Source organism: Oncorhynchus gorbuscha, linkage group LG01, assembly GCF_021184085.1.
Source record: "Oncorhynchus gorbuscha isolate QuinsamMale2020 ecotype Even-year linkage group LG01, OgorEven_v1.0, whole genome shotgun sequence".
NCBI classification, from domain to species: Eukaryota; Metazoa; Chordata; class Actinopteri; order Salmoniformes; family Salmonidae; genus Oncorhynchus; species Oncorhynchus gorbuscha.
Genome location: NC_060173.1, coordinates 111878141 through 111892018, shown reverse-complemented (window position 1 = coordinate 111892018; position 13878 = coordinate 111878141). Strand labels below are relative to the sequence as shown.

The window sequence follows — 13878 nt, the reverse complement described above, 5'->3', positions numbered from 1 at the left end:
AAATGGCATATATTATATTATATATTAATGTTGGAATAAAATTATAATACTATGAGCTGTCATCAAATCACGGGAGGTGTTGATGCCATTACCTCTGTAGTCTGTGCACTAGTTCAGACACCAGGGCGTCAGAGATACCAGGATAGGACTCCTCCGACATGAAAACGGCCTCCCTCAGCTCATCCACAGCCTCTGGCTTGCCATTGGTTGCCTCAACCTGGTTCTCTTTTAACTGTAAGGGAAGGAGAGACGGTTTACTGGGTGATTTTGGCTCCCAAGTGGCGCAGCGGTCTAAGGCACTGCATCTCAGTGCTAGAGTGCTACAGACACCATAGTTCCAATCCAGGCTGTATCACAACCGGCTGTGATTGGGAGTCCCATAGGGCGGTGCACAATTGGCCCAGCGTCATCCGGGTTTGGCCGGTGTAGGCAGTCATTGTGAATAAGAATTTCCTTAACTGACTTGCCTAGTTCAATAAAATCTTAAAGTGTGCAGCTGTAACTTCAATAAGGTCAACAGATATCAGAACAGTTCGACCCGGAATCATTCAACTTGACTGAGATTCACCGTTATTATCTTGAGATAAAAAGAGAAATAGTAACGTCAAAAGATAGTTAAAATGAGCCCAAATACATTCTTACCTCGGCAAACAAAGGGGAAATGATATTGCACCAGCTCTGTGACAGAGGCCTTTCTGGATTGTCTTGCACCTGATAAAGAAAGTATAACATTTAAAAATCATACTGATGGCTCAGGGCAAGAGCTGAAAAACAGCTGAAGAGTGAACGTCAGCTTATTAAAACAGAGAATGCCCAGAAACCACCTCCTGAACAACTGTGTTTGGTTAGATCCTGACGGGAGAAAGCATGTGGTATGATACACACACTGTGGTATGACACGCACGCACTGTGGTATGGCACGCACGCACTGTGGTATGGCACGCACGCACTGTGGTATGGCACGCACGCACTGTGGTATGGCACGCACGCACTGTGGTGTGGTATGGCACGCACGCACTGTGGTGTGGTATGGCACGCACGCACTGTGGTGTGGTATGACCCGCACGCACTGTGGTGTGGTATGACCCGCCGTGGTATGACCCGCCGTGGTATGACCCGCCGTGGTATGACCACACCCGTGGTATGACCACACCCGTGGTATGACCACACCGTGGTATGACCCGCCGTGGTATGACCCGCCGTGGTATGACCCGCCGTGGTATGACCCGCCGTGGTATGACCCGCCGTGGTATGACCCGCCGTGGTATGACCCGCCGTGGTATGACCCGCCGTGGTATGACCCGCCGTGGTATGACCCGCCGTGGTATGACCCGCCGTGGTATGACCCGCCGTGGTATGACCCGCCGTGGTATGACCCGCCGTGGTATGACACACACCCACCGTGGTATGAAACACACCCCGTGGTATGAAACACACCCCGTGGTATGAAACACACACCGTGGTATGAAACACACACCGTGGTATGAAACACACACCGTGGTATGAAACACACACCGTGGTATGAAACACACACCGTGGTATGAAACACACACCGTGGTATGAAACACACACACTGTGGTCCTTCTGTAGCTCAGTTGGTAGAGCATGGCGCTTGTAACGCCAGGGTAGTGGGTTCGATCCCCGGGACCACCCATACGTAGAATGTATGCACACATGACTGTAAGTCGCTTTGGATAAAAGCGTCTGCTAAATGGCATATATTACTATTACTATATTAAACACACATGAAATACACATACTAAGTATATACAAAACATTTTTTTTTTTTAAACAGCTGCTCTTCCATGACAGACTGACCAGGTGAAAGCTATAATCCCTTATTGATGTGACTTGTTAAATACACTTCAAATCAGTGTAGATGAAGCAGAGACAGGTTAAATAAGGAATAAACAATGTATACGAAATGCTTCAGTCTGGTTTTAGACCCCATCATAGCACTGAGACGGCACTTGTGAAGGTGGTAAATGACATTTTGATGGCATCGGACCGAGGCTCTGCATCTGTCCTCGTGCTCCTAGACCTTAGTGCTGCTTTTGATACCATCGATCACCACATTCTTTTGGAGAGATTGGAAACCCAAATTGGTCTACACGGACATGTTCTGGCCTGGTTTAGGTCTTATCTGTCGGAAAGATATCAGTTTGTCTCTGTGAATGGTTTGTCCTCTGACAAATCAACTGTACATTTCGGTGTTCCTCAAGGTTCTGTTTTAGGACCACTATTGTTTTCACTATATATTTTACCTCTTGGGGATGTTATTCGAAAACATAATGTAAACTTTCACTGCTATGCGGATGACACACAGCTGTACATTTCAATGAAACATGGTGAAGCACCAAAATTGCCCTCGCTAGAACATGTGTTTCAGACATAAGGAAGTGGATGGCTGCAAACTTTCTACTATTAAACTCGGACAAAACAGAGATGCTTGTTCTAGGTCCCAAGAAACAAAGAGATCTTCTGTTGAATCTGACAATTAATCTTAATGGTTGTACAGTCGTCTCAAATAAAACTGTGAAGGACCTCGGCGTTACTCTGGACCCTGATCTCTCTTTTGAAGAACATATCAAGACCATTTCGAGGACAGCTTTTTTCCATCTACGTAACATTGCAAAAATCAGAAACTTTCTGTCCAAAAATGATGCAGAAAAATTAATCCATGCTTTTGTCACTTCTAGGTTAGACTACTGCAATGCTCTATTTTCCGGCTACCCGGATAAAGCACTAAATAAACTTCAGTTAGTGCTAAATACGGCTGCTAGAATCCTGACTAGAACCAAAAAATTTGATCATATTACTCCAGTGCTAGCCTCTCTACACTGGCTTCCTGTCAAAGCAAGGGCTGATTTCAAGGTTTTATTGCTAACCTACAAAGCATTACATGGGCTTGCTCCTACCTACCTCTCTGATTTGGTCCTGCCGTACATACCTATACGTACGCTACGGTCACAAGACGCAGGCCTCCTAATTGTCCCTAGAATTTCTAAGCAAACAGCTGGAGGCAGGGCTTTCTCCTATAGAGCTCCATTTTTATGGAACGGTCTGCCTACCCATGTCGGAGACGCAAACTCGGTCTCAACCTTTAAGTCTTTACTGAAGACTCATCTCTTCAGTGGGTCATATGATTGAGTGTAGTCTGGCCCAGGAGTGGGAAGGTGAACGGAAAGGCTCTGGAGCAACGAACCGCCCTTGCTGTCTCTGCCTGGCCGGTTCCCCTTTTTCCACTGGGATTCTCTGCCTCTAACCCTGTTACGGGGCTGAGTCACTGGCTTGCTGGGGCTCTCTCGTGCCGTCCCTGGGGGGGATGCGTCACCTGGGTGGGTTGATTCACTGTTGTGGTCGGCCTGTCTGGGTTCCCCCCACCCCTTGGGTTGTACCGTGTCGGAGATCTTTGTGGGCTATACTCGGCCTTGTCTCAGGATGGTAAGTTGGTGGTTGAAGATTTCCCTCTAGTGGTGTGGGGGCTGTGCTTTGGCAAAGTGGGTGGGGTTATATCCTTCCTGTTTGGCCCTGTCCGGGGTGTCCTCGGATGGGGCCATATCTCCTGACCCCTCCTGTCTCAGCCTCCAGTATTTATGCTGCAGTAGTTTATGTGTCGGGGGGCTAGGGTCAGTTTGTTTATCTGGAGTACTTCTCCTGTCCTATTCGGTGTCCTGTGTAAATCTAAGTGTGCGTTCTCTAATTCTCCTCTCTTTCTTTCTCTCTCTCGGAGGACCTGAGCCCTAGAACCATGCCCCAGGACTACCTGACATGATGACTCCTTGCTGTCCCCAGTCCACCTGGCCATGCTGCTGCTCCAGTTTCAACTGGCCTGGGCCCTAGGACCATGTCCCAGGACTACCTGACATGAGGACTCCTTGCTGTCCCCAGTCCACCTGGCCATGCTCCTGCTCCAGTTTCAACTGTTCTGCCTTACTATTATTCAACCATGCTGGTCATTTATGAACATTTGAACATCTTGGCCACGTTCTGTTATAATCTCCACCTGGCACAGCCAGAAGAGGACTTAGCCACCCCACATATGCTCTCTCTAATTCTTCTTTCTTTCTCTCGGAGGACCTGAGCCCTAGGACCGTGCCCCAGGACTACCTGACATGATGGCTCCTTGCTGTCCCCAGTCCATCTGACTGTGCTGCTGCTCCAGTTTCAACTGTTCTGCCTTATTATTATTTGACCATGCTGGTCATTTATGAACATTTGAACATCTTGGTCATGTTCTGTTATAATCTCTACCCGGCACAGCCAGAAGAGGACTGGCCACCCCACATAGCCCGGTTCCTCTCTAGGTTTCTTCCTAGGTTTTGGCCTTTCTAGGGAGTTTTTCCTAGCCACCGTGCTTTTACACCTGCATTGTTTGCTGTTTGGGGTTTTAGGCTTGGGTTTCTGTACAGCACTTTGAGATATCAGCTGATGTACGAAGGGCTATATAAATAAATTTGATTTGATTTGATTTGATTTTTAAGCCCGAGAGAAGGATTCAGAGGATGAATGGGTAAGACAAAAGATTTAAATGCATTTGACCGGGGTATGGTAGTAGGTGCCAGGCGCACCGGTTTGTGTCAAAAACTGCAATGCTGCTTGGTTTTTCACACTCAACAGTTTCCTGTGTGTATCAAGAATGTTCCGTCTAAAGGACATCCAGACAACTTGACAACTGTGGGAAGCATTGGAGTCAACATGGGCCAGCATCCCTGTGGAACACTTTGGACACCTTGTAGAGTCCATGCCCGACGAATTAAGGCTAGTCTGAGGGCAAACTAAGCATTAGTAAGGTGTTTTGTACGAGTATATACCATGGTACGAGTATATACCATGGTAGAAATACACTATGGCAGTGGTATTCAAACTTTCCCGCGTGGTACCCATTTTATCCCCTGCAGAGTTTCCAGGGACCCCATTTTTTTCACCCCAAATCCAATGACAACCTGAAAAATCTAAACATTCAGAATTCCAACAATGCCAATGTTTTAAATTTGACTTCTGCTTTCAAAAGTAGCTCAAACGAAACATGTAAAAATTAACTATAGCCATTGAATTCTACCGTGCATTAGAGGGCAATAATGAGTGCTCTAGAGGGGGTGTGGTATATGGCCAATATACCACGGCTAAGGGCTGTTCTCTTAGGCAAGACGCAATGCAGAGTGCCTGGACACAGCCCTTAGCCGTGGTATATTGGCAATATACCACAAACCCCGAAGGCGCCTTATTGCAATTATAAAATGGTTACCAACGTAATTAGAACAGTAAAACATTTTTTTTTTGTCATACCCGTGGTATACGGTCTGATATAACACGGCTTTCAGCCAATCATTCAGGGCTCAAACCACCCGGTTTATAATATGGTATAAATATACACAATGGTATGAATACACACTCAGCTTAAATCAGAATTTGGGTTGAGGATAACCTAAGATGCATGTTTCTCTGCCATCTTACCTGGTTCCTCTCCAGCTCAAACTGGGCGGCACCATTCAGGAACTTCTTGGGGTCCTTCTCCCTGATGGTGTTGAAGATCCAGGCATCGTTCCCAGAGTCGTTCACTCCAGATGCCTGGCCATCCAGCTCACTGACAAGACAAAGACAACCTTTTAGACAACCTCACATGGAAGCACAGTCTGAAGCATATTAGTAAACTGTCCCAATAAACAATCTGGTTAACCACCAATTGTGTGTGTGAATTGCCCAAGGAACGAATGACCGAGGAACGAATGACCACGATCGGCTGAATAACATTAAAGGACTTTAATGGATCAAATGATGACTTACAAGCCCGACTCGTCGTCGCTGGAGTCCTCCAGAGACTGCTCTGCTTTCCACTTCTTGTACTTCTCCACCAGCTCTGAAAGGTAGGACGTCTTCTTGGCGTGCCGGATGATCAGCTTGTGTTTCAGCAGCTCTTTGGCAGTCGGCCTCTGAGGAGGAGCATCGAGTCAAACGAGTGTAAACATTGGATGTGTTTTCTAAATGTACAGAGGGTTGACTTTCTACATTTTTTTGTAATTTAGCAGTTCTTATCCAGAGCAACTTACAGGAGCAATAGAAGTGCCTTGCTCAAGGGCAACAGACAGATTTTTCACCTAGTCGGGTTCGGGGGTTCGAACCAGCAACCTTTCGGTTACTGGCCCAAACGCTCTTAACCGCTAATTAACAAATGCCCATTTGAGCTCAATTGCTCCCCAAACACCACTTACAAAGCTGGGCTCTTTGTTCAAACAGGCTTCTATGAATTCTTTGAGGGGTTTGCAGTAGTTTCCTTCCAGGGTATAAGACCTTCATAGGGTGAAGCTCTGAGTAGGGTGGCTCTCCTTTGGCTAGCTCTATGGCTGTTATACCTAGCGACCATATATCCGCCTGCGACACAACGCACGAGAGAGAGAACCTAGACCTGAGAGAGAGAGAGAGAAAAAAAGAAGAGAGAGAGAGAGAGAGAGAGAGAGAGAGAGAGAGAGAGAGAGAGAGAGAGAGAGAGAGAGAGAGAGAGAGAGAGAGAGAGAGAGAGAGAGAGAGAGAGAGAGAGAGAGAGAGAGAGAGAGAGAGAGAGAGAGAGAGAGAGAGAGAGAGAGAGAGAGAGAGAGAGAGAGAGAGAGAGAGAGAGAGAGAGAGAGAGAGAGAGAGAGAGAGAGAGAGAGAGAGAGAGAGAGAGAGAGAGAGAGAGAGAGAGAGAGAGAGAGAGAGAGAGAGAGAGAGAGAGAGAGAGAGAGAGAGAGAGAGAGAGAGAGAGAGAGAGAGAGAGAGAGAGAGAGAGAGAGAGAGAGAGAGAGAGAGAGAGAGAGAGAGAGAGAGAGAGAGAGAGAGAGAGAGAGAGAGAGAGAGAGAGAGAGAGAGAGAGAGAGAGAGAGAGAGAGAGAGAGAGAGAGAGAGAGAGAGAGAGAGAGAGAGAGAGAGAGAGAGAGAGAGAGAGAGAGAGAGAGAGAGAGAGAGAGAGAGAGAGAGAGAGAGAGAGAGAGAGAGAGAGAGAGAGAGAGAGAGAGAGAGAGAGAGAGAGAGAGAGAGAGAGAGAGAGAGAGAGAGAGAGAGAGAGAGAGAGAGAGAGAGAGAGAGAGAGAGAGAGAGAGAGAGAGAGAGAGAGAGAGAGAGAGAGAGAGAGAGAGAGAGAGAGAGAGAGAGAGAGAGAGAGAGAGAGAGAGAGAGAGAGAGAGAGAGAGAGAGAGAGAGAGAGAGAGAGAGAGAGAGAGAGAGAGAGAGAGAGAGAGAGAGAGAGAGAGAGAGAGAGAGAGAGAGAGAGAGAGAGAGAGAGAGAGAGAGAGAGAGAGAGAGAGAGAGAGAGAGAGAGAGAGAGAGAGAGAGAGAGAGAGAGAGAGAGAGAGAGAGAGAGAGAGAGAGAGAGAGAGAGAGAGAGAGAGAGAGAGAGAGAGAGAGAGAGAGAGAGAGAGAGAGAGAGAGAGAGAGAGAGAGAGAGAGAGAGAGAGAGAGAGAGAGAGAGAGAGAGAGAGAGAGAGAGAGAGAGAGAGAGAGAGAGAGAGAGAGAGAGAGAGAGAGAGAGAGAGAGAGAGAGAGAGAGAGAGAGAGAGAGAGAGAGAGAGAGAGAGAGAGAGAGAGAGAGAGAGAGAGAGAGAGAGAGAGAGAGAGAGAGAGAGAGAGAGAGAGAGAGAGAGAAAAAAAAAGAAGACACTTGAGAAAGATTTTTTAGAACACTTCCACAACGGACTTCAAAACCTCATAGCAAATATCAATAGGGAAGGTTTGTGATGCAAAGGATATACAGACAGCATGAAAGTGATAATAACACTTGAGATTTCTATTCAAGAGATGAGGGAGCCATTTTATATTTCACCAGACAACCTGATCCTGTAGTAAGCCATTTAAGGAACTACCGTCAACCCAGTGTGAGACTGTGGTGGCTCTGGTTTGCCGCATGGTGATTCATATGTTGTGGTCGTTCCTAATGTGTCTGGTGATATTTTCTATCTGTGTGCAGTGCTGTGCCCTGGCTGTAGTGTGATCACCGCAGGTTACAGAGCTGAAGCTACCCCTGCAATGCCTCTACTCAGCAGAACAATTCAGCCAGGGAAAAAAAGGTTAATTGGACACTATTTGATTTATTAGGATCCCCACTATGAAAACAAATTTGCATTCCACACATTGCCTATGACACATTATAACACTTTGCACGAACCTATGAACAGATATGCCATCTTAACCTAGAACCTGAGAGAGACAACCTAGAACCTGAGAGAGACAACCTAGCACCTGAGAGAGACAACCTAGAACCTGAGAGAGACAACCTAGAACCTGAGAGAGACAACCTAGCACCTGAGAGAGACAACCTAGAACCTGAGAGAGACAACCTAGAACCTGAGAGAGACAACCTAGAACCTGAGAGAGACAACCTAGAACCTGAGAGAGACAACCTAGAACCTGAGAGAGACAACCTAGCACCTGAGAGAGACAACCTAGAACCTGAGAGAGCTTGTGGTATTTCTGACCTTTGAGTCGTATGCAGACTGTTTTATGACTTCAGGTGCCATCCAGAACGGAGTGCCCACGAACGTGTTCCTCTTTATCTGGGTGTCCGTTAACTGCCCCGCCACTCCAAAGTCTGCCAGCTTCACGTCTCCTTGCTCCGATAGCAACACGTTAGCGGCTGGGGGCAATAACACAAAACTATGAGATTTACCATGGTGGCCAGTCAGTTGGATATTCATGCTGCACTGTATGGCCATAGTGGGTTCTAAACAGTACCTTTAATATCTCGGTGGATTTTATTTTCAGAGTGCAGGTACTCAAGTCCCCTCAGGATCTCTCTGAGAATAGTGGCAATCTGGGTTTCGTCCAAGGCACCGGGCTCCAACTAAAAAGAGAAAGCAGGCTGGAATAAAATTATTTTAAAAAAAGTGTCCTACTGGACCTTGATGGAAATGTTAAGACGCCTTTTGGGTTAGGCCTGTGTTACATCAATGCCATCTTACTGAGGAGTTTACTATACTGTAGAGAAACTTACTAAATCCAGAGCTGATCCTCCTCCTAAATATTCCATAATAATCCATAATTTCGCATCCTGAAATTAAAAAGAGAGAATGTTTTAATCATAAATCATGATGAGTCTTTATTAAAACAGATCAACATTTACTGTTATAATTCTGCATCACATTGGAATAGAGTGGAAGGGGAAATTAAATATAAGACGAAGACAGTTAACCTCTCATTTAATACTTTCATAATAATTCATATTAAATGAGAAGCTTAAGCTAAGCACTTCAGCAATCTCTTCTCCCGGTGAGCCTAGAGGGGGGGGAGTCAATCACAGCACATCTGGCTGCATCAGGGATCATATCAAAAATGGTGGAAAGTTAGGTCACTTAAGGTCGCCCGGAACACAACCGCCTAGCGACGCCCGGAACACAACCGCCTAGCGACGCCCGGAACACAACCGCCTAGCGACGCCCGGAACACAACCGCCTAGCGACGCCCGGAACAAGTGCAGTTCAATAATGCAGCACATTAAAAAAAATATATAATTTAGCAGACACTCTTATCAAGAGTGACTTACAGTAGTGAGTGCATACATTTTCATCCTTGTAATGTTTTATATTTTTTAAATAATGGTCCCCCAGTGGGAATTGAACCCACAACCCTGGCGTTTCATGTGCCAATGCGATACAAATTGAGCCTACACATTCTAACAGCAGACTTGATAACCTTGAGAGAGAGATGGCATAATACAACAATTTATAAAGCATAATAGCCTCAGGTCAAAGAAATACAACTAGGATGTTTAGCTATACACAAAACACAAAAAAAACTAGACTAGACACAAAAAAAAGACCAGACTTTCTTCCTCCCTGGCCTGAATCTCTCCTTCCCAGCCTCCCTGGCCTGAATCTCTCCTTCCCAGCCTCCCTGGCCTGAATCTCTCCTTCCCAGCCTCCCTGGCCTGAATCTCTCCTTCCCAGCCTCCCTGGCCTGAATCTCTCCTTCCCAGCCTCCCTGGCCTGAATCTCTCCTTCCCAGCCTCCCTGGCCTGAATCTCTTCAGCAGCTTGCCATAGCCTACTAACCAGCTCTTATCCTCAGTATGGGATCAGACCGAGCATTTCATATGTAAACCATAATGCAACAGTATGTGGAGCAGAAGTAATTGGCCCTGCACGGTGCTGTTAACATGGAAGAAAACTCTTTTCACCCTGGGGTATTTACACACATTTTAATGTCAAAGAAAGGCTTTTCAAGAGATGTCGAGTGTTTCTGAATGATTCAGTCTCAGTTCTGACTTAAATCTGCTTGAAAATCAGAGACGAGTTTTAAATATTTCTGCCCAACCAAATTTACTGAACTTGAACAAATTTGACAAATCGATGGATGTGTTGTGCAAGGTTGGTAGACCCGTATTAAAAATGATTCACAGCTGTGATGGCTGCCAAATGTGTATTAACTAAGGTGAAGACATTCACAAATCAATAAAATCTGCATTTTTCATTGATTTGGAAAATGTATTTTTTCTCTCACTTTTATAACATGGAGAAAATTGTGTAGATCAGTAAAAAAAATAATCTTATTTACTCCCTTTTTAGATTTAATTTTAAGACATAAAAATGTGAAGACTATGCATGGCGTGTTGACTTTCACTAGGCACTGTGGTGAACAATACCCAAGAGTTTATAAAGTAGCCTATGCACTCAAACAAGGGTCATAAGGAACAGCTATGATCAGGCACAAATACTACATGACCAACTCCGCAGAAAAAAACCTGGAAGTCAGGGGGGAATACACTATATATAGAAAAGTATGTGGAAACACCTTCAAATTTGTGGATTTGGTCAGTTCAGCCACACCCATTGCTGACAGGAGTATGAAGTCGACCACATAGCCATGCAAACATTGGCAGTGGAATGGCCTTACTGAAGAGCTCAGTGACGTTCAATGTGGCACAGTCATAGAACTCCATCTTTCAAACAAGTCAGTTCTGCCCTGCTAGAGCTGCCCCGGTCAACTCTAAGTGCTGTTATTGTGAAGTGGAGATGATCTAGGAGCAACAACGGCTCGGCCCTGAAGTGGTAGGCCACACAAGCGCACAGAACTGGACAGCCAAGTGCTGAAGCACATAGCGTGTAAAAATCATCTGTCCTCAGTTGTAACACTCCCTACATAGTTCCAAACAGTCTCTGGAAGCAAAGTCAGCACAATAACTGTTAGTTTGGAGCTTCGTGAAACGGGTTTCCATGGCCGAGCTGCCACAGACCAGCCTAAGATCACCATGCGCAATGCCAAGTGACGGCTGGAGTGGTGTAAAACTCGCCACCATTGGACTCTGGAGCAGTGGAAACACATTATCTGGCGTGAGGAATCACACATAAACATCTGTCAGTCCGAGGGCCGGATGCCAGGTGAACGCTAGGTGAACGTTTGGCGGATGCCAGGTGAACGCTACCTGCCCGAATACATAGTGGCAACTGTAAAGTTAAGAAAGGGCCTTCCCCACCAGTTTCAGAATGACAAGATCGGTGTGGAAGAACTTGACTGGCCTGCACAGAGCCATGACCTTAACCCCATCGCACACCTATGGGATGAATTGGAATGCCAACTGCGAACAAGACCTAATCGCCCAACCTCACTAATGCTTGTGGCTGAATGGAAGCAAGTCCCCACAGCAATGTTTCAACATCTAGTGGAAAGCCTTCACAGAAGAGTAGGGGCTGTTATAGCCGCAAAGGGGGGACCAACTCCATATTAATGCCCATGATTTTGGAATGAGATGTTCAATAAGCAGGTGCCCACATACATTTGGACATTTGGTCATTTAGTGTTTCTGAAAAATATATAAAATGAACCAAATTGCAACCTTTGTTGACTGCAACATAAGGCGATTCTGCCCGAGTGAACATTTTCTGTTATAAATGGCTGTGCATCACTGTCTGCTGCGGCTGTGAATTTCCCCTTGTAGACAGGTAATCATGTAGGCCAGTGGTGTGTGGATGAGTAAGTATGAGCTGCAGACTGAGGCCTGTGGCCAGACAGACTAGATAAACCTGCCTGAGGTGCCGGCGTCATGTGTTAAAAGAGCACATTTCACCTTTATTCTTATAAAGACTAGGCCTATGAGTAATTACATAGGAAATTGTATTCGGTTGGGCATGTTCTAATTCATCACTGACTGACACTAATATCTTCTCTCTCTAATGGTTCTTATTGTATAACAGTTTTACCAGGAATTATTGAGAGATTTAAAGTCAGTCTGTAACCAATTTTGATATGGCCTTGACTTTGTCAATTTTGTTATCGACTATGCTTCTATCTTTAGTGTTTTCCCACAAATTGCAATTGAGCAAATTCACCGGTTAACAAAAAAAAGTTAAATTCGTTCCAAACGGTAAAATACTATGCATTGAAGGAATGGTCATGTGACAATTGTGAGCCTATCATTTTCTTTTATTTAAGCCTTATTTTACCGGGTAAGTTCACTGAGAACACGTTCTCATTTACAGCAACGACCTGGGGAATAGTCACAGGGGAAAGGAGGGGGATGAATGAGCCAATTGGAAGCTGGGGATGATTAGGTGACCATGATGGAATTTAGCCAGGACGCCGGGGTTAACAACCCTACTCTTTTGATAAGTGCAATGGGATCTTTAGTGACCACACAGAGAGTCAAGACACACATTTAACGTCCCATCCGAAAGACGGCACCCTACACAGGGCAATGTCCCTAATCACTGCCCTGGGGCACTGGGATATTTATTTTTTCCGATCAGAGGAAAGGGTGCCTCCTACTGGCACTCCAACACCACTTCCAGTAGCATCTGGTCTCCCATCCAGGGACCAACCCTGCTTAGCTTCAGAAGCCAGCCAGCAGTGGGATGCAGATTATAGAACATTAACTAATGAAGCAGAAAATGGAATACATACATTTTCAAACATTTGCCAAATTGCAATTTGTAGAAAAACACTAACTATTCTAAGACACATCTGATGCGAGCCCTTTCATGTGACAGAGATGAACAACTTAGTTAGAAACTTAGAAAGAGGGAAAACCTAAATATATGCAACAACTAGGATGGGTTGCTAATATGACAAGTATTGTGATTTTGACTTCTGGACAACGAAAGAAAGTTGATATGAAAACCAGTAGAATTGAAATTCTTGGAAACTTTTTTGGTTGCTTTGGCCGATTTCAAGTTCTCATGAATCGGAAAGCGGTATTTTTGGACACCACTTTGGGCAATTTAAAAAATATATATATATATTTTTTACACCTTTAATCTTTATCTAACTAGGCAAGTCAGTTAACTCTTGCTTCTACCTGGCACGCAGGCGTCCCATCTAGAGCTCTGGAAATGCAAATGCGCACGCTAAATGCTAATAGTATTAGTTAAAACTCAAACGTTCATTAAAATACACATGCAGGGTATTGAATTAAAGCTACACTCGTTGTGAATCCAGGCAACAAGTCAGATTTTTAAAATGCTTTTCGGCGAAAGCATGAGAAGCTATCTGATAGCATGTAACACCACAAAAGACCCGCAGGGGACGTAAACAAAATAATTAGCATATTCGGCGCTACACAAACCGCACAATAAAATATAAAACATTCATTACCTTTGACCATCTTTGTTGGCACTCCTAGATGTCCCATAATCACTATTGGGTCTTTTTTTTTTATTAAATCGGTCCATATATAACCTAGATATCGTTCTATGTAGACTGTGATAAATAAAAAAAAAAATAGCGTTTCATAACGTAACGTCATTTTTTTTTACATTCAAAAAGTCAACGATAAACTTTCACAAAACACTTCGAAATACTTTTGTAATGCAACTTTAGGTATTAGTAAACGTTAATAAGCAATCAAATTAATCACGAGACGTAGTGTTTTCTATAGGGATCCATCTTGAAATACTGTCCGTCTATTTCTCAACCAAAA

General features: G+C 44.9%; 1 pseudogene; it reads right to left on the bottom strand.

Annotated features, from left to right (window-relative positions):
* The window catches only part of LOC124002666, a 33192-nt pseudogene that overhangs the window by 3100 nt on the left and 16214 nt on the right, over positions 1 to 13878 (bottom strand).